Raw genomic sequence first — 24,540 nt, 5'->3', positions numbered from 1 at the left:
CTATAAACAAAGATAAATGTTTTTGGCAAAAACGAAACATTATTAAGACAGATTTTTTAGCTTTGACGAGAATGGTTACTATCCCAAGATCAAATGGCGTTTTAGTAATTTCTAGCATTAACATCAAGGAAGTGATCTTTGTTTTAGTTATTGTCACTTTAAGTGTTTGTATTAGACATATAGTTGTTAATTATTTAGAGTTCTGGAACTTCCAAGAAAAAATATACATGTCACACTTTTGATGTTCTATTTATGCTTGTTAATAATGTTTAATTTCTAATTAAGTCACATATTGTGTAGGACAGATTTTGAGTAATATGTTTCTGGCAATCATTGCTGCAAAGCATTCACAAATGACAATATAGTTTAGCGTTATCCAAGTCTAACAGTTATTAGACACTAAAATGATGGAATCATAATAAACAGGTCAAATATTCAACTAATACTGAGAACGTCTTTATAATAAGAATTGTAATAACTGTTTGGAATGATATTTTTATTGAGATGTTGAATACGTTCCTTCCTGTTTTCAGACGGAGTAAGCTATAAACAACTACCTTCTGTTCTACTTGCAACAGTGTAAATGTCACTTCTATTCCCAGCGGAAATGATAGCAGCAATGATTGATCTTATTTCACTATAGGATTTCATTATGGGAGATGCAATCCTATGACAATGAAATTCATGAAGTGTTTTATTATTTTCTTTGTTTTCTACCTCATGACTTGGATTTGCTTCATGGTCTTCTTTTCAGATTATCAGAACGTCCATTCTCTATATTATCTTGTAAGCCCTGATGACATCATTCTTCTGCATGAAAAGGGAGCAGCAAAGAATAAATATATTCTTGAAAAATGACACAGCTCAAAATATACTAACTACTTTTTCAAAAGCCGACAACAGAGACAGGTAGAAAACAATTCTTCTGTAGTGAAGCAACTCAAAATAACAACTCATAATCGCAAATAATACATTTCACACTACAGTCAAGAGTATACAGTTTGCTTTGACGAGCTAACAATAGTTCAACTAAAAAATAAGGAACTTTTTATGGCAAAAGCACAAAAATGAAACATTTCAGTTTACTCACGAAAACTGAAGTAACGCATAATGACCTAAACGGTTCTTCAAAACTATCATAATCCAAATTATTCAACCATTCTATGTTTAAATTGATTGAGTAAAGTGACACAAACAGATATATCACGCTGCTTTTTTGTGACTACAAACCAAACGAACGACACAACTCAAAATATTACAGTTCTGAACTTCTTAACAACGACCCATTCGCTGCTCAACTAACAAGTAACGCTTTTATTGTCATGAGTATGGTCCTACTCTAGACAATTAAAGAGACGTAACTACCATCTAATGGCCAAATTATGGAATTATAAAAACACTTTTGATGACTGGTCAGGTATTGAAACTTCCTGGCAGATTAAAACTGTGTGCCCGACCGAGACTCGAACTCGGGACCTTTGCCTTTCGCGGGCAAGTGCTCTACCGTCTGAGCTACCGAAGCACGACTCACGCCCGGTACTCACAGCTTGACTTCTGCCAGAGTGTGCGCTGATATGAGTCTCGGTCGGGCACATAGTTTTAATCTGCCAGGAAGTTTCATATCAGCGCACACTCCGCTGCAGAGTGAAAATCTCATTCTGGAAACATCCCCCAGGCTGTGGCTAAGCCATGTCTCCGCAGTATCCTTTCTTTCAGGAGTGCTAGTTCTGCAAGGTTCGCAGGAGAGCTTCTGTAAAGTTTGGAAGGTAGGAGACGGATACTGGCAGAAGTAAAGCTGTGAGTACCGGGCGTGAGTCGTGCTTCGGTACCTCAGATGGTAGAGCACTTGCCCGCGAAAGGCAAAGGTCCCGAGTTCGAGTCTCGTTCGGGCACACAGTTTTAATCTGCCAGGAAGTTTCACATCAGCGCACAATCCGCTGCAGAGTGAAAATCTCATTCTGGTCAGGTATTATTGCTTCAAATCTGTCATAGTCACAACTCAAAAATGAAGAGTGCCATATGAACTGTAACGATTACCCTGATTAATATTGTTCATTTTAGAAGATACATGTGTCGTCATAGCGATACAAGTGTTTGGTGGAATTTTAATTAAAAAAAAAAGTCAGTTTTGCTTCATAGTGAGAGCACATTTCTAGTCTACTGCCTTAGCCGGTTGAGCTAACGTCGCTGGTTGACACATGGTGTACTCATCTGGTACTGAACATGCTCGAAAAAATTTGTACCTTAGCTTCCCAAAAACGCTTGAGAAGCACACCAGATTTTCTCGGTGCATTTACCGAGGACATCTTTTCCTGACATTCCGATTCAGTTTCTTGAAAATAATTTTATCTAGGCAGTGTACTTCTCGTTGATTCTCAAATCAGTTTATATATCCCTGTAAACCTATCGCCATGTCGGGTGTCTCTTGTCTTTCAGTCTGGGTCTCGCCTCTTTGTGAAACACCTTGTTCTCCTCACCGCCTGCCGCCTGTTATTTTACTGCTCGTTCCGCCCTTTTTACGCCACGGCCTGCAGGTAGCCAAAGCCTCTCCTGTGCATTGGCGGAGCGTACTGCAGGAACACAGGCGAGAGGGCGGGCAATTGGGGCTCTCCTTCAGGAAGAGAGCCGAACAAAGGAACAGCGAGCTGCACTCTGCTGGCGCCGCACCTGTCACGCCCGCAGGGGCCCGGGGTGGAGGGCGGCCACGTCCTTCACACATCGACCACGGCTGCTGCAGCCAGATATTCCGACTATCACTTGAAAGGGAGAAAGAAGATCGTAAAAAAGTCAGTTCGCATCCTAATTCCTATATGAAATTAAGAAGAGCACGTACGAGAAAAGCTAGTGTAGCTTTCGCTGTTTGAAACACACTTGAACCAAATTTTGCACGTGTTGTCACAAGGGTATTTGCTATAATCTGCAATTTCTTCAGTTTTTTCACATAATTTGATCCTGACGATGTTGGATATTTTTCAGACGTACTATTACATTGGGAACATTTCCTCAAAGATTAATTTATAACTCTCATAATGTGAGAGGTTACTCTTAATGATTAGATAAAAAAATACATTAATGATACACAGCATTTTTAATTTCACAAAATTTAAATAAATTTGGCAGTAATGCACTTTGAAAAGTTCTGTACCACAGAAAATTGCGTTACAGTGTTTACAAAGTCTGTTGCAGATTTCGACTTTTTATCTGTAAAGTTTCAGCGGGCAGTGTTCTTTATACACTGAAAAATGTAAGTTGTGGGCAATGCAAAAAGAAGATTTTACTAGGATTTAAGCCACAAGCATTCACCTTAATGTGGGCCATAATCATACATTTGGGCTTCTTGGTTCTCATGTAGCTCTTTTTCTTCTAGTCTGATTCGTCTGGCGTGTCCTTTTGGCAATATTCATCACTGACATGTCAGAACCAGCAATATCAGTCTTCTTCAATAGCTTGCTGAAACTGTTTATTCAAACATAAATGACCACTTTTAGTCTCTTTATTCAAAAGTTACCGCTATATCTGGGCATTTTAAATGGCAATTCGATGGAAAGTTTTAGATACTTGTGCTTCTTGCAATAACAGCAGAACAACAAATGTCTGTACTTGTACACAACAGAAAATAGTACAAGGCAAAGATAGCTAACGGCAAACAAAGACAACACATCGTAGAATGGCTGACTGCCTTCTATACTCTTCAGATACTCCTCTGACTGCAGGCAATAATAAAACATCGAAAACAAGAACAGAGTCATATGGAAAAGGGGACCGTGGCACTACGCATTGATTGAAACAAGATGGCTTCTACATTATTTGCAGTACGAACAAAACTATGAAAACTGGAGAAATAATTTGTAACGTGTTACAGAACTAAATGGCGGAAAAAAGAAATTTCAATGTTTTTGACCAATTTTACCTGCATCCCCCCTTATTACTTGTTTCAGCTAAGTGAATTTTCGGAACTGGTTTTCAGTGTAAAAACCGAGGAGTCGCAGGATCAAATACTGGTCGGATCACGGAAATTTTCAGTCTATCTTTAATACAGCCATCACCTCCCAGCAATGTAAAGGGTACCAAAGAACGACACCTGGTTCGGATTCCAAGTTAATCTGTAGGTCCCATTTACCCTTTGGATAATTGGAGTAGATTCGGGTCACTCTGTTCGCCGAAGTGATGTTAAATTGAAAGATTTGAATCCGATCATTAAGTCACAAGAAATTCTATTATTCAACGAAGTAAGTCTCAGATGTTCACCAGAGTTGCTACCGATAGCGCCGGCCGATGTGGCCGAGCGGTTCTAGGCGCTTCAGTGCGGAACCGCGCTGCTGCTAGCAGGTTCGAATCCTGCCTCGGGCTTGGATGTATGTGATGTCTTTAGGTTAGTTAGGTGTAGCTAGTCTATGGGACTGGTGCGGAACCGCGCTGCTGCTAGCAGGTTCGAATCCTGCCTCGGGCTTGGATGTATGTGATGTCTTTAGGTTAGTTAGGTGTAGCTAGTCTATGGGACTGATAACCTCAGATGTTAAGTCCCATAGTGCTTAGAGCCATTTGAACTACCAATAGCAGTGTACGTAATGCGTCGTATAATAGGCTGTCGTACAGGAAGTACCTGTCAATATGTCGGAATGCCTACCCAGGTAGAGGAGAATACTACAGTCATCCTACAGTATCTGAATGGGTATTCCAGTGGCAAGTACAGCAGCCACACGACGAAGGATGAAGCATTTACGAATGCCATTGGTAAAATATGTCTAGGCCGTCTGAAGATCAGCAAAGTTGAAAGCGAAAATTTATATGTTACTTCAATCTCGATAAGAATAACAAAGTAAGTGACGTCTACCTGACTACCGTAAACATCTACGTGTTTATCACAGTAACAACCAATCAGAGAACGCGCTTGGTCGTGCCTTATGTTCCAACGCCGTTGTCAAATCTCTTTTCTGTGGTTACTGTTCTGCTATTAAAGACTAGCGCAGCGCTCGCTGCTTCGCTCGCATAGGTTGTATAGTCTGCGGAGACTTTTCTTTGTTCTAATTCGATGGAATCTGTCTATTGTTCGCAAACTGCAACACCTTCTAAACTATTTACGCTAATTAAGGCAGCCGAAGCATGTCCCTATCAGAATGTTCTTCTGACAAAAATCGATTCTGGTTGCTGGAGTCGGAGGTTTTTGTTAATCCTGCCTTCTGAGCTCTTGTGGTGATACTTCCATAGAAACCTTCATTCCCTAACACATTTCTTTATTTCTAACCAAGAAGTGAAATACCTGTTTCCATATATTTAACTTTAAAAATGTTTTAATGTAACGAAACATTTTCTTTAAAATTTTTATCCCATATGGAAATGACGCTCCGACAATGAAAACGAGGAAGATGACATTGCTGAATGACTGAAACGCAACTATGTGAAAGTTCAATACGGTTTGTGTAAGGTGGAGCTCATGAAACCAGTGAAAAGGACACACGTAGTTTCAACAGTAATTTGTTGATGAGTTGGCTGAAGAACACAATTAGTGGTTCTTAGACTTCAACTATACTATTGCCACTTTAAAGCCATCTAAATGATTTGAGTGCAGGACAGATATTACGTGGCAACAAATAACAAAAGCTTCACTGCGGCAGGAATTCAGAAACTGTTGGAGCAAGCAATGGCATAAATACGGCCAGAGAAGTGGAATAATGTACGTTACACAGAAGCGGTTGTGAAATAAGCTTGCAAGAAACGAAGTGGCTATTCCATAGACGAGATGACAGATGACGACAGTCGCGAGGAAGAAGGTGACTCTGAACTAAACAGCCTTTACCCTTTGCCATAATTCGTCTTTCTTCGGTGTTTGTGTTTCATATTTTAAGTGAATGGCGTATATTGCATTTCCATAACAAATCACATCTCGTTTGTAAAGAATACCCCTCTGCTGAAGTACGAACTATAAGAACTTATGCAGTTTATATTATTTTAATATTGTTAGATATTGTATTTACATGAGTGATTCAGATCCATTTTAGCACTCTTTTCGTACTGACTACGCCATCCAAACGGGAATCATTCTGATTATATAAAAGACAGTGTGCTTATTATTGCCTTTGTTGAAATATGCAAAGAATAGAAACAGTTAGTCACTTTATAGACAGAGTGCTTTCGTTAAACGAGAAGGATATTACAATCCTGTTAAGTGAACCCTATACTGAACGTTAGTAGAGGGCGTGAGAAGATGAATCAGCACAGCTGCAGAGTGGAAATAAATAACCGTCTAAGTGCCAAACAAATTTTTTTTAGTTAGACCCCATAAACCAAGGGAAATGCCTTCGCCAACAATCTGAAAATCGGGATAAGCGCTACCATCGTTTCTAGTCGTGTATATAATCTCCGAAAGATAGCATGAGTGGTGTGTGACGGTCCACTGGTGCGGCTAAAGCGGGCTAAGTGCCACAAAGCATTGTAATCAGTTGCAGCGTGTTACAGAGATTTTTCCCAGACTGAAAAAGCAAGACGCTGGTAGAATATCAGAGTGTCAAGTACCTAAGAACGTAAAACTTATGGAGAACGCGACACCTAACGATCCAGTCTGAGGGCTTTCTTAAAAAAGAGGCCAATAGACATGTTAACACAACGAAAATAAATATTTCCAAATTTAGTGGGATTCAAGTGAACAAAATTGCACCTGGTGTCGTCAAGATGAGAACAATGTTTACCGGACTTGAAGACTGGAGGACCTTCAAGATTTCCTCAAAGGGATTGCCACTGACGTAGTAAAGGACTTTGTTTTACAATCACAATAATGCAAAATCAACTTGTCTACTGAAGAGAAAAAGGATCTGCAAAAGATGCTGCCGTATTTGAAAGTAGCTAATAGAGCCTTTTTCGAACAGAGCTTTGTGCTCTGTAAAATTAAAAGAAGGATTAAAAATAATTTAATCACAAGATAGTGTATCTGTAAAACGTTTATTATTAACAAAACTGATAAATGCTTGAGATTTCTTTCATTGGCACTAACCTCATTTTTGCTGATACCTGTAGGAAGGGAACTCAAAATAAATGCAACAGTTCTGTGACTCTTACTGCAGACAATAAATAAAGGTATTGTTGGGGTTTTTTCATTAAAATATATTTGTCAGAAGCAAAAAATAAAAAAAAAGATCTGATAACTCGTAATCAGTCTTTTGGCACTTAGCCCGTTATTGATTTCCACTCTACAACTGTTGCTGTTACAGTCATGCCGGGCGCGTACTTACGGGTGAAGCGATAGCATCGCCCTCTTCCTCTCTCAACTGTGGTTTGCTGTCAATCACTTTGTTATTCTGATCTAGGTACACTTTCAATTTGGACTGCATTTTCAATAAAATACTTTAGGAATTGTGAACTGAAATAATTGCGGGATATTAAAACTTCTCATCGAAAAGAGATTGCTACCAAAGTGGGAGGAATATTATGGTTTCAAGTAATTACGATAAAGAGATCACAGAAGACTGAGCACAGATACAATCCCCAGCGTTCAAACCTGATGCAACAGCATGTATTTTCGATTCGCATCTCTAAGCTGGTTTCCAAATTTGTAATTTTCATTTGTGGCTTTAGCCATATGTAACATGTAGTGCCTAGAGTACTTAGGAATATATATATTATTCACATAGATACAGATCTGCCACTGTCTTCAAGGATATGTGTGGCGTGCTTTTCTCTGTCTTTCATAGAAAAATGAATGTCAGACCTGGTGGTCTTGCAGTAAAGTGTGTGCCTGGAAACAGAGGCGTGGAGAGATACAATCCCGAACGAAACGCAGAGTTTTCATTTTTCCTTTAAGCTAGCTTTCACCTCTCAACGATAAGGATTTTCACCAGGAACGACATTTGGTTTGGATTCCATGTTAAACTATAGGTTCCTTCCATGCCGTTGGGTAACTGGGGCTCATTAGGACCACGCAAGTCGTTGAAGTGTCGTCCAACCGAAAGACTTGTAACTAGCTATTGAGCCACACGAAATTTGACCATTATATAAAGAGCGCTTCTGGTGATACTTCTGTGTTTTAGTTGTATGAGGCACTCAGAAAGCTGTGAAAGTGAGTATTGCAAAGAGCGACAATAATTGCGGTAGTGAAATTACTTATACACAGGGTGATACAGCTCCCCTACCGCAGTAATATTATGCAACCCGCTATGTTATAGCTGGTCCTCATAAACAATGCAAGAGATTTTCATATTCTCTTGCCGCTACGCGCAAACTATTATTCCTACAGAAAAAAACGAACAGGACGTGTTTGTGGGAAATTTAAAGTAGTTAATTTTGTACTAAGATAACTTTTCACTAGAGGTCGTTGTTTTCTAATTATTTGAAGTGATCTTCAAATGCACCCCGAGTTCAATACTTAGGTCACCATTCAGGATTTCTAGTATGTAGTTCATGGTACCCCCTTCCACCAATCTACAAATATTTGCGACTGCACGAATTATTTTCCACATTCAAGACATATTTTGGTTTCCATTCATAGCCTTATTATTGCACTGGCTTAGTCGAGCACATTGTAAAACTGGTGTTTGTGTAAATTTTATCGAACAATTTTGTAAAATGTGTGATTGTATGGGTTACGTTTGAACGAACTGTCAACATAATCAGTTTTAGCTTAAGACTTACAAAAGTCGTTTTTCATTCTTAGTCTCACGGGCAAGTTTAAATTAATAATGTTAACGAAATAGCCGACAATGCTGAGGGCATGAAGCCCAATCAACAGAGGCCAAAAAAGGTCGAATATCGGGAATAGTTCGTGCAGTCGTATACTACAAATTCTTACTGGTGAGGGATGGATATGGAGGGTGGAGGTGCGTTTCAAGGTCACTGTCGTATATTTTTCCTGAACGAGTCGAAAACCATGGCTTTCGTCGAAAACGTATACCAGTACAAAATTTAACTGCATTAAATTTTCTACAAAAAGATACTGCTCATTTTTTTCTGCGGAACTAATGATTTGCGCGTAGCGAGAGATTCTCTCGCGTCGTTTAGCACTGTTCCGTACTTACAGTAAGGTGGGTCCTATTTTGTTTTAGAATAATGTAAACATGTTGTGTTTAGAGATTAATATAAACAAATGTGCTTAAACGATAAATGGATGTTTCGTTCTGTTTCCTTTCGAACTGTTACCTAGTAGTTGAACTGAGTCACGTCTAATTCAATTCCTCAAGCAAGGGATTGAGTTAAACATCTAAATTGAAACCGTCGGAGAAAGGAAACGGTTCGTTTCCGAACACGGTTTCCTACTCAAAATATTATGCACTCACTCCCCTCTATAAGTCTTAGGGCATTTTCGAACACACACACACACACACACACACACACAGAAACACAGATACAGGCCTTTTAAAGGGTATTAATTAGAAAATAAGACTGTCACTCTTTTTGTAAATAATTTAGTCAAATATTTGTTTCCATATTGTGTTATCTATTCTGTTCATTCTATGCCTCTTTGAAGTGGCGCCTATATAATTATCTAAAGTAACTGAAGGAGTAATAACGACGATTATTATTATTAAGCTTCTTCACGTAGCTCTAATCGCTGTATACTTCCGTTTGGAATTCTCAGTCACCCGTCTCACGAGAGGTTTGATCTTGTGCTGCCATGTGCCACACATTTCATCTCGGTGTAACTACTACAACCCTCTCTATAATCTGTTTTGCATATTCTAGTCTTTGTCTGGCCTCCTACTGCTCCTTCTGTCACCTGATTAACTATTCCTGGCTGCTGTAACAGCTAGCCCCGTCCCTTTTTGTGCTAAGCGTCTTCCATTGAATTATTTCTCCATCTTTTCTTTTTAATGGTGCTCCACTGCGTATTTTATCCATTGTCTCAATTTTAAGCACTCTTCGGTAGCACATTTCACATGGTTATACATCATTCTTCGTATTTACAGTCGCCCACGATGCACTTCCACATAATGATGTGCTCCAGACGCGCAGTTTGAGCAACTTCTTAATTTCCGTTTGAATCTCTGATACCAACAGAGCCGTTATGTTGAGGGAAGCTTTCGTCACCTGTGTCATTCTACCTCTGATAAGTGCTGGATGTCTAGAGAGAGCAGTTCTTTCAATTTTCTTTTCGCTCTTCAGTTGCTCCCAGTTTTAATGTTAACCAGGTCATTATCACGTTTCTGCTATTCATCCCCTTCGTCTTTGCTTTGTTTATTTTTAAGCTGTACTCTGTCCATTCGTTTGAACAGGTCTTGTGGCCCTTCTTTGTTGAGTTAAACGTCTGAACTGAATCGGCGACAAGAGTTACTTCGTGTGCTCTTAAGTCAGTGTTTTCTTTTTTTTTTTTTTTCACTTTCTTCATTCCTTCCTCGACTTTGGAGTTGAACATCACTACCAATAAGCTGCAACTCTGTCTTACACCCTTCGTAACACGATTTTGTTGCAACTGACCATCCATTTTTAATACACCGACTTGAGTTTTGTTGATTATCTTTTGTTTCCGTATTTCAGTCCCAATATTTTAAGAACTGTAAATTCGACGAATCATCTACGTCACCGCCGCGAGCAGATTTGAACGCCCGTCCAACGACGCCTTCGTCTGCCTCGGTAACTGCTCGGTCAGCGCTGCGGGTTGCTAATCGAAGGGGACCAGATTCGATTCCCTGCCAGTAGGAGATTTTCTCCAGTGGGGGACTGGGATTTGTGTTGTCCGTACGTTCGTATCTTCACGATTAATATTACGTTACTCAGAGGGCTGCATGGGCATGTCCCAAAGGCCAATAAATGTTGTTGTTGTTGTTGTGGTCTTCAGTCCTGAGACTGGTTTGATGAAGCTCTCCATGCTACTCTATCCTGTGCAAGCTTCTTCATCTCCCAGTACCTACTGCAACCTACATCCTTCTGAATCTGCTTAGTGTATTGATCTCTTGGTCTCCCTCTACGATTTTTACCCTCCACGCTGCCCTCCAATGCTAAATTTGTGATCCCTCGATGCCTCAGAACATGTCCTACCAACCGATCCCTTCTTCTAGTCAAGTTGTGCCACAAACTTCTCTTCTCCCCAATCCTATTCAATACCTCCTCATTAGTTACGTGATCTACCCACCTTATCTTCAGCATTCTTCTGTAGCACCACATTTCGAAAGCTTCTATTCTCATCTTGTCCAAACTACACTCCTGGAAATGGAAAAAAGAACACATTGACATCGGTGTGTCAGACCCACCATATTTGCTCCGGACACTGCGAGAGGGCTGTACAAGCAATGATCACACGCACGGCACAGCGGACACACCAGGAACCGCGGTGTTGGCCGTCGAATGGCGCTAGCTGCGCAGCATTTGTGCACCGCCGCCGTCAGTGTCAGCCAGTTTGCCGTGGCATACGCAGCTCCATCGCAGTCTTTAACACTTGTAGCATGCCGCGACAGCGTGGACGTGAACCGTATGTGCAGTTGACGGACTTTGAGCGAGGGCGTATAGTGGGCATGCGGGAGGCCGGGTGGACGTACCGCCGAATTGCTCAACACGTGGGGCGTGAGGTCTCCACAGTACATCGATGTTGTCGCCAGTGGTCGGCGGAAGGTGCACGTGCCTGTCGACCTGGGACCGGACCGCAGCGACGCACGGATGCACGCCAAGACCGTAGGATCCTACGCAGTGCCGTAGGGGACCGCACCGCCACTTCCCAGCAAATTAGGGACACTGTTGCTCCTGGGGTATCGGCGAGGACCATTCGCAACCGTCTCCATGAAGCTGGGCTACGGTCCCGCACACCGTTAGGCCGTCTTCCGCTCACGCCCCAACATCGTGCAGCCCGCCTCCAGTGGTGTCGCGACATGCGTGAATGGAGGGACGAATGGAGACGTGTCGTCTTCAGCGATGAGAGTCGCTTCTGCCTTGGTGCCAATGATGGTCGTATGCGTGTTTGGCGCCGTGCAGGTGAGCGCCACAATCAGGACTGCATACGACCGCGGCACACAGGGCCAACACCCGGCATCATGGTGTGGGGAGCGGTCTCCTACACTGGCCGTACACCACTGGTGATCGTCGAGGGGACACTGAATAGTGCACGGTACATCCAAACCGTCATCGAACCCATCGTTCTACCATTCCTAGACCGGCAAGGGAACTTGCTGTTCCAACAGGACAATGCACGTCCGCATGTATCCCGTGCCACCCAACGTGCTCTAGAAGGTGTAAGTCAACTACCCTGGCCAGCAAGATCTCCGGATCTGTCTCCCATTGAGCATGTTTGGGACTGGATGAAGCGTCGTCTCACGCGGTCTGCACGTCCAGCACGAACGCTGGTCCAACTGAGGCGCCAGGTGGAAATGGCATGGCAAGCCGTTCCACAGGACTACATCCAGCATCTGTACGATCGTCTCCATGGGAGAATAGCAGCCTGCATTGCTGCGAAAGGTGGATATACACTGTACTAGTGCCGACATTGTGCATGCTCTGTTGCCTGTGTCTATGTGCCTGTGGTTCTGTCAGTGTGATCATGTGATGTATCTGACCCCAGGAATGTGTCAATAAAGTTTCCCCTTCCTGGGACAATGAATTCACGGTGTTCTTATTTCAATTTCCAGGAGTGTAGTTATCGTCCATGTCTCACTTCCATACATGGCTACACTCCATACAAATACTTTCAGAAACGACTTCCTGACACCTAAATCTATATTCGATGTTAACAAATTTCTATTCTTGAGAAACGCTTTCCTTGCCATTGCCAGTCTACATTTTATATCCTCTCTACTTCGACCATCATCGGTTATTTTACTCCCTAAATAGCAAAACTCCTTTTCTACTTAAAGTGTCTCATTTCCTAATCTAATTCCCTCAGCAGCACCCGACTTAATTTGACTACATTCCATTATCCTCGTTTTGCTTTTGTTGATGTTCATCTTATATCCTTCTTTCAAGACACTGTCCATTCTGTTCAACTGCTCTTCCAAGTCCTTTGCTGTCTCTGACAGAATTACAATGCCATCGGCGAACCTCAAAGTTTTTACTTCTTCTCCATGAATTTTAATACCTACTCCGAATTTTTCTTTTGTTTCCTTTACTGCTTGCTCAATATACAGATTGAATAACATCGGGGAGAGGCTACAACCCTGTCTCACCCCTTTCCCAATCACTGCTTCCCTTTCATGCCCCTCGACTCTTATAACTGCCATCTGGTTTCTGTACAAATTGTAAATAGCCTTTCGCTCCCTGTATTTTACCCCTGCCACCTTCAGAATTTGAAAGGGAGTATTCCAGTCAACATTGTCAAAAGCTTTCTCTAAGTCTACAAATGCTAGAAATGTAGGTTTGCCTTTTCTTAATCTTTCTTCCAAGATAAGTCGTAAGGTCAGTATTGCCTCACGTGTTCCAACATTTCTACGGAATCCAAACTGATCTTCCCCGAGGTCGGCTTCTACCAGTTTTTCCATTCGTCTGTAAAGAATTCGCGTTAGTATTTTGCAGCTGTGACTTATTAAACTGATAGTTCGGTAACTTTCACATCTGTCAACACCTGCTTTCTTTGGGATTGGAATTATTATATTCTTCTTAAAGTCTGAGAGTATTTCGCCTGTCTCATACATCGTGCTCACCAGATGGTAGAGTTTTGTCATGACTGGCTCTCCTGAGGCCATCAGTAGTTCAAATGGAATGTTGTCTACTCCCGGGGCCTTATTTTGACTCAGGTCTTTCAGTGCTCTGTCAAACTCTTCACGCAGTATCTTATCTCCCATTTCATCTTCATCTACATCCTCTTCCATTTCCATAATATTGTCCTCAAGTACATCGCCCTTGTATAAACCCTCTATATACTCCTTCCACCTTTCTGCTTTCCCTTCTTTGCTTAGAACTGGGTTGTCATCTGAGCTCTTGATGTTCATACAAGTGGTTCTCTTCTCTCCAAAGGTCTCTTTAATTTTTCTGTTGGCAGTATCTATCTTACCCCTAGTGAGACAAGCCTCTACATCCTTACATTTGTCCTCTAGCCATCCCTGCTTAGCCATTTTGCACTTCCTGTCGATTTCATTTTTGAGACGTTTGTATTCCTTTTTGCCTGCTTCATTTACTGCATTTTTATATTTTCTCCTTTCATCAATTAAATTCAATATTTCTTCTGTTACCCAAGGATTTCTATTAGCCCGCGTCTTTTTACCTACTTGATCGTCTGCTGCCTTCACCACTTCATTCCTCAGAGCTACCCATTCTTCTTCTACTGTATTTCTTTCCCCCATTCCTGTCAATTGTTCCCTAATGCTCTTCCTGAAACTCTCTACAACCTCTGGTTCTTTCAGTTTATCCAGGTCCCATCTCCTTAAATTCCCACCTTTTTGCAGTTTCTTCAGTTTCAATCTGCAGTTCATAACCAATAGATTGTGGTCAGAATCTACATCTGCTCCAGGAAATGTCTTACAATTTAAAACCTGGTTCCTAAATCTCTGTCTTACCATTATATAATCTATCTGAAACCTGTCAGTATCTCCAGGCTTCTTCCATGTATACAGCCTCCTTTCATGATTCTTGAACCAAGTGTTAGCTATGATTAAGTTATGCTCTGTGCAAAATTCTACAAGGCGGCTTCCTCTTTCATTCCTTCCCCCCAATCCCTATTCACCTACTACGTTTCCTTCTCTCCCTTTTCCTACTGACGAATTCCAGTCACCCATCACTATTAAATTTTCGTCTCCCTTCACTACCTGAATAATTTCTTTTATCTCGTCATACATTTCATCTATTTCTTCATCATCTGCAGAGCTAGTTGGCATATAAACTTGTACTACTGTAGTAGGCATGGGCTTTGTGTCTATCTTGGCCACAATAATGCGTTCACTATGCTGTTTGTAGTAGCTAACCCGCACTCCTATTTTTTTATTCATTATTAAACCTACTCCTGCATTACCCCTATTTGATTTTGTATTTATAACCCTGTAATCACCTGACCAAAAGTCTTGTTCCTCCTGCCACCGAACTTCACTAATTCCCACTATATCTAACTTTAACCTATCCATCTCCCTTTTTAAATTTTCTAACCTACCTGCCCGATTAAGTGATCAGACATTCCACGCTCCGATCCGTAGAACGCCAGTTTTCTTTCTCCTGATAACGACGTCCTCTTGAGTAGTCCCCGCCCGGAGATCCGAATGGGGGACTATTTTACCTCCGGAATATTTTACCCAAGAGGACGCCATCATCATTTAATCATACAGTAGAGCTGCATGTCCTCGGGAAAAATTACGGCTGTAGTTTCCCCTTGCTTTCAGCCGTTCGCAGTACCAGCACAGCAAGGCCAATAAATAAGTAAACTAAAAGAAAAAAGACCGCACTGTCGCGGGCAGTACGCGCTGCCAGAGAAGCGTGCACTTCGGACGCACCAGTCGGCCGCTTCGGTGCTGCTGGCTTCTCCGCGATCTCAGTTCTTTTGTGGCGGCCAAGAAGAGAACAACTAGAGGTAACTTGGATTCCATGGACTCATCTCACTGGATGTGCCGACCTGACGTGAACTGGGAATAACCAACGGATCCTTCAGCCAATATACAGATATTATGTCGCGACATAGGCCTACTCAGCTTCTTTTGTCTGTGTACAATGTTTGGCTTGTGGAAGATTGTACAGTGGCAAGCCGCACAGGGCTATTGACGCTGCCGTTTAAGTAAACAAGGTGAAGGTGTACACCACAGAATGTGGGAATTTATCATTAACTGACATTAAGAAGACTCTAGCTGAGTTGCCTGATGTATGGCCGTCAGGTGCGTTATTTCAAGACTTTTAAGATTCATTTCGTTCGCTGTGTATTTTGCAGGGACCTTTTATTTAAACTGAGGTTCTGTCTCATTTAAAGTGGGGCCGAATTGAAGTGATCGTTGGAACTGTTAACTTGATATTTAAAACGTATGAGTTTTATGTACCATTATTATTTTACGAAAGTGTGAAAGTCAGTTTGTATCTTTAATTTGGCTATTGCCTTGATCTTATTTAATAAATTTTGAAAGGATTGCGCAACTTCCTAAGTAATGGTATTTTGTTTTATTTAAATTGTTGTACATTTTAGGAGTCATTGTATACGTTCATTATAAAACTCCTAGGAGATGCCATCTGTATTGTTTTAAGTGAATATACATTCTGGGGGTTGTTGAATAAGCTCATTGTAAAATTCTAATTTTGTGGCTCACTTGTTGATTGGGTATTCACTTTAATGCATGGGTTTTTGTATTGCTAAATGAAAATCAGTTACTTCTGGAATGTCGTGACGAATAGCTGTCGATTCTAGCACCACCACTCCGTCTACCGTCACAGTAAACATCTTATTCCACCATAAATAGCCGAAATGTTTTGCTCTAGTCTGTACGCCAGAGATATAGCATGATTTTTCTTCAGTCTGCCTTTCATAATAATAAATTCCTGTGGATCAAATGCTAGGAGCAAGTCTTTCAATTAGACGTCACTTAGGCGACTTGCGCGTCCCCGATCTACCCGATTTATGCAACCAGGGTAAAGGGGACCTACTGTTTAATGTAGAATCCGGACCATATATCGGTTCTTGCAAACAATCACGTCGTTGAGAGATAAAGCCTATATTAAAGGCAAATTAAAAGCTCAGCTGTCCGATCTGGATATGATCCAAAGACCGTTCCTTTTCCGGGTACACGCTGCACAATTTCTTTTTCTTCTGGCCAGTACTTTACATATGTGAACTGTCAGTTTAAACCTGTAGTATTTTCATATTTATACACACATGAATGCTTTCGTAGCGTGATGATAATGGTTTCCTGGAAACCTGAGTGAAAGTCACCCGTTTAAAGGTTACTCATATCAAACAAACGTTTATTTCCTACACCTTCCATTTCAGTAACTCCGAAGATATATCAACAGCTGCGGACTTCTGTAACCTAAGATCATTCGTACTCTGCCAGTAACAGTAGAAGAACACTTTAGGTCCGGGCCTTCACTTAGAGTTTGCGGGTCTCGGTCGTGGCCGGCATCTAAAGGTGCACACGCGGCCTTTGAGAGGCGATTGAAGTGACCTTCGCCCTTCTGCATACACGCGCGCCTGACGAATGTCAGAGCCATATAGTTGATGTGCAACGCAAAGCTTTGGAACATTCGGCAGGACCCATAATAAATCCATTACCCAGAACAGCCCTCGCTTCCAGTGGCAAGGATGCGGGTTTGAATCGTGATGGGGAATACAATCTTAATTTGTTATAAACCATCTTCGTAGAGCAAATGAATTTCAACAAGGCAAGACTGACTAGCGGTTGGAATGGAAGGGATAGGTGCACTACTAGAACTGTGAGTAAAAGCCACTGTGATTCGTGTAACAATCAAAACTGGGCTGATTGTGAACGCTATGTAACGCAAAAAAAAAAAAAAACACTTAGTCGAGCTTTTACTTGTTGAGAGAGATATCACCATCGAAAGTGTATGGAAAGTCAAATCTTTTTTCAGAGGAAAGTATTCGTTGATGTAGTTGAATGAAATGAGTACTCTGTACAGGCCAAGATAGGAAACAAGACAGATCTATGGGTGGTGATTTATATGCCAGATAACGTGCCACTGTTAGTTTTATTCCCAGAATTTAAGCATGTTTTTCGTTAAATTTCCCTTTTGTTTCACGGAGAGCACAGCAAACACTTACTCAGCTTCGTGTTTCCACAACGTCAGTGGCCGGCAAAATCAATATTATATTCAATTATGATTCAGAACTGAGCAAGAGAAGCCACTGTGGCTAAAAATTAATGACACATGAGTGCAAAAATTGAAAATAAATTTCACGTGTACTTTGAGCGCTACAGGGAGACGATAATAAATTGCTGTTCCGCAGATATTGGAATATTCTTCGCTGATAAAGTATACAACGGCATTATCAAGTTACAGACCCAATTGATAATTTCTATTAAATACAAGTCTGCGTGATGCAAACTTCCCTGCATATACAGAGGTATAGCTCTGCGATAAAATCTGGGATGAAACTGGCGGTAGGGTGTCATCGTAGACTGGCAATTTAGCTTCCCATAGTAGTCCTTCCAGAACCACTACAAGTATCCACTTAAGTTGGCAATAAAAATTAACGTAACTCTGGGCAGTGACTCGTTTTTTAGAAGCCAGTTGTTTTAAGTAGAAGATATTCGCTGTTTATTTTTTACTAATCTTCGGGAGAACAGCACAAAATCCATTATGGGCACAGCCATCCTCCAGACCATGTGTACGTGTACTTAGGCGACATGTCTCTATGAGTTTACCTCAGTGCTGAAGCCCAGAAACTTACGGAAGACTGCCGGTTTTCAAAGAACTCTCAAGTCAGTACTCCCGTTGATGACTACTCGCGATAGAAGCCGTAAAACAAAACACACATCTTATTGTTTACCGTAGCTACCGCTCACTAATTTTAGTATGATATTAAAAAAACCGCCACGAAGGAATTACCCGATTGGGATGCAAACCGGTAGATGTGATGTACATTTACAAGCAAACAAATCATTACAATTTCAGAAAAATTAGGTCATTTATTCACGGTAAAGCACTTCAACAATTGAGCAAGTCAATAATGCGCTGGTCCACTTCTGGTCCTTATGCATGCAGTTTTTCGGCTTGACATTGACTGATAGTTATTGACGTTCTCCTGAGGGATATCGTGCAGAATTCTGTCAATTCTGTCAAACTGGAGTGTCAGATTAACTTAATATCCCGCTGATTCGAAGGCCCTGAGGATGATGATGTTTGGTTTGTGGGGCGCTCAACTGCGTGGTTATCAGCGCCCGTACAATTACTCAATCTTTGCTCAGTTCAATTTCGCCACTTTCCTGGATGATGATGAAATGATGAGGACAACACAAACACCCAGTCATCTCGAGGCAGGTGAAAATCCCTGACCCCGCCGGGAATCGAACCCGGGACCCCGTGCGCGGGAAGCGAGAACGCTACCGCGAGACCACGAGCGGCGGACTGAATTCGAAGGCCCTGCCCATAGTGCTCCAAAGGGTTGCAATTTGGGACAGATCCGGCCACCTTGTTGGCCAAGGTAGGGTTTGGCAAGCACGAAGACAAGCAGTAGAAATTCTCGCCGTGGAGTCGAGATGGGAGGAGGGTGACATTATTTGCTGATTTGTAAGGCTTGCCATGAAGGGCAAAATATCGGGGTTTAAAATGTCGTCGTCGAACCGCTGTGCTGAAGGGTCCTTTTACGTAAAACAGTGGCACCCCCGGCCATGACCCTGGTTGTCGGGCGGTACGGCGGGCAACATTCAGGTTGGTATCCAACCGCTGTGCAGGGCGTCTCCAGACACGTCTTTGGTCTGGAATCTCATTGACTGGCGTAGAATTGTCTTCAGTCGTGAGTCCAGCTTCGAACTGAGCCCCGATGATCAGCTACGCCACCCTGAGCTAACATTTCAGCAAGATAATGCTCGCCCGCTCGTGGCTGAGTTTATGCTGCTTGCCTTCGTGCTTACCATACCCTACTGTCGCTAGCAAGGTCGCCGTATCTCTCCACAACTGAGAACGTCTGGAGCATTATGGCCAGGGCCCTCCAACCCACTCGGCATTTTGACGATGTAAAGCGGCTATGGGGCAGAATTTGGCACGATATCCCTCAGGAGGATGCCCAACAACTCTGTCGGTCAATGCCAAGCCGAATACCTGCATGCCTAAGGGGCAGGGGCGAACCAACGAGTTATTGACTTATTTAAATTAAGGGCCAGAGGCGAACCAATGAGTTATTGACTTATTCAAATTGTGAAGCTGTCTCTCTTGTATAAATCATCCAATTTTTCCTAAATTGTAATCATTTGTCTGCAAATATACAACTACCGATTTCCGTCCCATTCGGATAATTCCTTCGTGCTGCTTCGTTTCTTTATTGTCTTAGAGTGTATTTTATTTGGTTTTGGTAAACTACCAGTCGTCAGTCGTCAGAAACTGGCGAAAATTGGAAGCCTTCGTTGAAATAGCGTAATGCACCTGCTTTCAGATCTTTGAGATCTCAGCGAAATAGCAGCGACCACTCCATTTTGAACATGAACGAGATGTCTAGGTGACAGCCATGTGAATTGAGCGCCCGGTTCTCACAGAAACTGTCAGCGACTGAAGTCTTTTCGGTGGTAGTCGTTCCTTTATGTTGTTACTTGGACGAAATGACACTGCGTTTGTGGTCGTGAGCCGAGGGTATGGCTTCTTCTTATAGGAAGGAGATAGCAATACGAGGTGTAGGAGATTTTACGCACTTCCCCCGATAATTCTCAAACCATCTTCCCTTCTTCTTCTTTATTTTTCCAGTCACTTTGAAAGGCCTTAGTACCTGTTAGACTTTAACCAGTGTGTGTAGCAATTATGACTGTTGTACTTATGTCCTGAAAGTATTGTACAAAGCTAAGACCCATGAATGATCAACGCGATCTGATTACTCTTTACGAAATATTTAGTAGTAAGCACACTTGAATAGTGAAATTGAGTATTGGAAGGGATCTTTAACATATGTTGCAGTAATGTAAAACTATAACCAAGAATTCCAGTCATTCTAACACGAACTGTAAATGCAGCTGTGACAGCTCTCGTTGAGAAAACGTGTGCAGTACAGATGTAAACTGCACCTTATATTGCCCAGCACCCAATAGCAAGGAGCACGAATCACGAAAGAGCCAACTGTCGATGTACCCAGAACTGGAGCACGCGTCTCGAAGTTCTCTGCAGCTCAAACCTACCTTATATTGGCTGAGAGTTGCACGCAAAGAAGGAAGATACTCTGATGACAACAGTTTATAACACTATTAATTCTGCTGGAGGCAGCTTGGGTCAAATAAACAGTGCTCGTATCGGCAACTGACATAAAGATAGGTTAAACGAGCACACGTGGACTGAAGATAAGTCGTAGGACTGAGGAATGATTTCGGGAGGGAAACAACTGAGGCGAATCTTGAGATTAATTCCAACTGTTATTCAACGTATAAACATGAAGGTTCACGAACAGTATATACATATGTCCTTCGACGGACCGCGTGGAAATACCACATATTCTCGAGAACAGAAAATTTATTCAGTATGTCTTTAAGCCACTGTTCAGCTATTTGGTGAGTGTGAAAGTGAGATGGAAAGCATCTAATATCTGCAGACGGCTCCTACAAAAGTAGATGTTAATCGTTACTATACCAAAGACAAACACTAGAGAATGGCCTGACTTTGTTTAAAATGAAAACATCTGCAAAGCAGAAAAATAATTTAGTACAAAATTAAGCCAATGCAACACTAACAATTAACACTCTCATCAGACATCCTGAATACTAAAACTGAGAAATAACCATCTCAGCAACACACGAGAGAATAACGTATGTAGTTAATAAGTAGAACTACGTTAGCCGCTGCGTGTCAGGAGCACGGGAAGAAACAGAGCAAGAGTAAGTGCTTGCCACATGGACCTACTCGAACTTAATCTAACCGCCTAGCCCTCTGATTAGTTGGCACGGCTCCTCTGTCAAAGTATAACTTACAGATGCACTTCACCATGCAACTAAAGATGTGACTTCAGTAACAGACGAGGGCATTGAGGAGATAGTCTTTGAGCCACGCACCGACCAATGCATAATATGAAAGACGTTTCTAACAGACACTTTTCATGTGCATACTCACCCTCCACCTTTCCCAGCGTTCTTAGCGGTGGCCTTCGTCACCATGCCATCGGTACGGTCCTGGTCGCTATAAATGATTTGGCTAACATGGATGACTGATCGGAGGTACGATCGTCCGATCGTCACCGAGCCACGAGGTCACCCATAACGCTGCGTAGTTAACACTAATGTTGTACAAACGTTCTATCATTACATGAGGAAATCTGTTTCGCTTGGTTCTGTACCTAGTATATTTCTTTAAATGTTGTGATATGTATTTCTCAGTGAACTGATGATGACTGCTATGTTTATTCATTGTTATTGTTGAAGAGCTTAATCCCTAGTTGAAACCTATTTCATTGTGTTTTCAAACGTGAGCTGCTTTGGGTTTGTAATTGGAGACCTCACTGTGTCCGTTTATTTGTGACTGAATACCACTCTTATCTGAGTAGAGTAAGTTCCCACATGTCTCTTGTGTCTGATAGTTCCGTTTATCATGATAGCTGTGATTAAACGAAAGTATGAAGTTGATTTTGCCCGAAATGAAATCTGGTACTAACGTCAGAGTCAGGACTGGCAAGTTCCTAGTTAAAGCAGACCTGAAACCACAGGAGAGTAAATGCCGGCGTTTAGTACTCATTACGATTCTCATTTTTGTTGCTTCTTTTCTTACTTACATACATGCATGAAATTTTACATGCGTATATAAAAATGTAAACGCATATACCACATACTATTGGTACAATGCGCATGCTAAGCCCGAGTAAAGACATGATTGAATGTAATAATCATCACAGAATGTCAGGAAAACTAGTAGTAGCAATAGATTTTGAAATACGTCGCTGTAAGGAAAGCTCACTCCAGGCAAAAATCTCTATTTTTTCTTAACGTGCTGAATTCACATGGAGACAATATTACTGAGATTTTCGTACTTTATTAATGGTAGATTTATTGGTGTGCTCTCTTCAACAGAATCCTTTTGCCACTCTTTTAGAACTCACGTATTTCTTAGTGTTCATCAACAGCAAGTTACAGGTTAATACTGTATGAAGTTTGTCATACCACGTTTTTTAAGTTTTGTTTATTATAAAAAATATATACCTGTCTATATCATTTGGTGTAAATAATAACTCTACATTCAAAATGAGCACTAGTTATTTCAGTCGTTCAGATTGCAGCGTTTGTGTAGTCTGGTTTTCAAATTAATAAGGTGGTTCTCAATAACAGTTCAGAGTTTGGGATTGACTAATAGTTCTCTCCAATATTCTCGAAGAGCTGTTTTCGATTCTCCACCTTGTCATTCCAATTGCGGAGGCACTTCATACTGTTTCATGAATTGCTTTGGAACGATTCCAGGACATTTTGGTCCACGAGACCCTAACAAATTCCTTCTCGTTCGTCCAAGTTCAGCTGAACGCCAGTGACATGGACGATGAGGGGGAGTTTGAAATCCTTTTCTTACCTCTAGTAATGAAATTGCTGTAAGCATGACACATGTTCTAAGCTATATGACTCTGTAGCATTAGAATCCAAAAAGAAAAGAATATCGTTTAGATGGTCAGTTTTATTTAAAACCCTTTTAGGACACGAATGAGACGAATGAAGTAAGGTGACAAAACGGGAGGAAGATTAGAGTTTGATGTTCTGTCAACAGCGTGGTCATTAGAGACAGAGCACACGCTCAGACTGCGAAAGGAAATGCGAAGCGCCCTTTCAAACGAACTATCCCGGCATTTGGATGAAGTGATTTAGGGAAATTAAGGAAACAGCTAAATCTGTATGGCTGGATGGGGATTTTAACCGTTGTCTTCCAGAATGCAAGTCCAGTATGGTAACCACTGCGCCACATCGTTCGGTGTGTCTGGACGCGATCCGTTAATCCTAATTTGAAGCCTTTACACTTTTAGCCACTTCAAGAGAATAATTTTTACATTTCAGCGAGGACGTTTTTGAAGCAGAAAACAGAGACAGCGATTGCTTAGCTACATTTCCTGTGCCCAATTATTGTATTTAAGATAAGATTTTTGAAAGCAGTCACAGAATGAGGTGGCGCAGTCGCTAACATTGAAACTTGAACAGCGTGGTTCAAATCCTATTACAGACATCCTTATGTTGTCTCTGTGCGCTTTTCCTATATCTCTGCGAGCGGATTTCAGACAGCTTCTCATCCACCTCATGGCTACTTCTTCCCTAGCCAACTATGGTATTGCTCTATGCCTAATGGCTTGGAAACAGCCCAGGTGACACCTGGCGTGAGAGCGTCAGACAGCCACGCCTCGCAGACAGACTCGATCAGCACGTCTTTGATGGATGTACAGCGTCAAAAGACAGAGTTTCAAGCGGCAGGCTTTCGTAGGCAGCTGTAGGAGGACGACGGGGCGATGCAGCGGAGCCGCCCCAGGTACGTTCCATTACTATTATTACTATCTTCCCTCTCCCAATATAAAATGCCGTTCCTCCTACGTTTACGTGCCACAGAAGCCTAAAACATTTAATGTAATAATAATAATAATAATAATAATAATACTTTCCTTATATCGTTTTAGCATAAATATAGCGTCTTGCAAGCATTCATCGAAAATTTGAGAAGTACCTCTGCCATGCAATAAATTTAAGAACCATCTTCGTCTTTTTTTCCTAGTCTTACGTCGTATCTTCACAGGGTCTCCATTTTAATCTGGATTTGGCACTGTTGGTGCCAGAGGTGGCTGGATGCCTATTCCTCCCCTGGACTTTGCATACCACATCTGTCTATCTGCGCATAGTGTGTCCCGTGCGAAAGCGTGAGAATGTTTTAGAAATGATTATGAATCGTCTGACTGAGACGGGCAGTGGGTAACAGCCCGGTATGCACCTAGTCGGATGTTTAAATCGTCTAGTGACGACTTCCAGGCTGGCTAGCACCCCGACGCTCGTTGTTAATCTAAGGGGTGGATGCGATCCAAAGCTGGCACACCTCTCTAAATGCCGTAAGCGCCTTAACGGACGCGGC

This window comes from Schistocerca cancellata, chromosome 2, assembly GCF_023864275.1.
Source record: "Schistocerca cancellata isolate TAMUIC-IGC-003103 chromosome 2, iqSchCanc2.1, whole genome shotgun sequence".
Taxonomy (NCBI): Eukaryota; Metazoa; Arthropoda; class Insecta; order Orthoptera; family Acrididae; genus Schistocerca; species Schistocerca cancellata.
The sequence above is the reverse complement of the archived record's forward strand: the minus strand, read 5'-3'. Positions refer to the sequence as shown.